Genomic DNA, 1,223 nt, shown 5'->3' with positions numbered 1-1,223 from the left:
TTTTTTTGTAATTTACGTAAGTGTCAACAACTAAATAATTGTTTGGTGAAATCATTAAATTTTGAATCTCTAATTACATTGAGAACTGAAACAAATATTTTGATAAAAAAATAAATAAACCAATCTAGTTACATTTAAAATTTACAAATACCTATTGGAAAAAACATTTGAGAAAATATAAAGTTTTTAATAACCGTATTAATAATTTTATAATGACTTAAGGTTTACTGTTGTCATTTAGTCATTACATTTGTCTAAGTTTTTTGCTTTGAACCCTACACAAGCGAACTCTACGTCTTTATTTTTTTTATCCCAATTTTGTTTGTTTTAATATCTATACTTACAAACTGTATTTTGTATTCTTCATGAGTTTTGACTGTTAGTTGTGAAACTATGCATCTTTTGCACTCGTCACGGAATGAAAACAGAGAATGTAAACTTGGTTTTAAACTTTTTCTTTAGTTTCTAACACACACTGTTGTCCAAGGTGAATTCTTATGTTCCATATATATTACGTATCTCAAAATTCAACAGTAACTGAACATGTATACAGTGAAAATTTTTGTGTAGGCTTACAGAAAATTTTGAAATTTGTGTATGGAAAATTTAATTATATGCGTAAAAAATCGGGAAAATGACAAGATAAAAGAAGCATAAGAATAAAAAAAAAAACAAAAAAACAGAGCAAATAAAGAGCCAGATTCTGCAATCTAAATTGTCTTTGACAGTGGTGTATGACAAAACCATAATTGTTTATTCTGTTTTCAAAATTTTATTATTTTACAATCACCAAAATAGTTTTTGACAAATTTACATAATTAGTTTTCATTCTTGTGAAATTTTTGCAGGCCCCATACTGAAGAAACATGAACTGTAGTAGGGTGAGGTGATGAATAGATGGAATAAAAACAGACACACACTAAATTTGTAGTTAATTTAGTTGCATTATTATGGCATCATAACATAAAATATGACGATCGGATAACATAAGATATTATCATCACATCATCATCATGTGCGTGCTTCCATCTTAATGTGCACTGTGGGTCCTCGTAATCACCTCACATTATTTATTTAAGTTTGAGGATCCGAATGAATTAAAAGAAAAAAGTTGAATAAAGTAAAAATGTAAAAATAGTAATATAAAGAAAAAAAAAGAAAAAAAAAATGAGAGGTGTTAGTGTAAGGTCCACCTCATGAGCAGCAGACACCAGTTATATCAG

The sequence above is a fragment of the Vigna unguiculata genome, chromosome 3 (genome assembly GCF_037176805.1).
Source record: "Vigna unguiculata cultivar grain cowpea cultivar isolate G323 ecotype 2 chromosome 3, ASM3717680v1, whole genome shotgun sequence".
Taxonomy (NCBI): domain Eukaryota; kingdom Viridiplantae; phylum Streptophyta; class Magnoliopsida; order Fabales; family Fabaceae; genus Vigna; species Vigna unguiculata.
Note: the sequence above shows the minus strand (reverse complement) of the source record.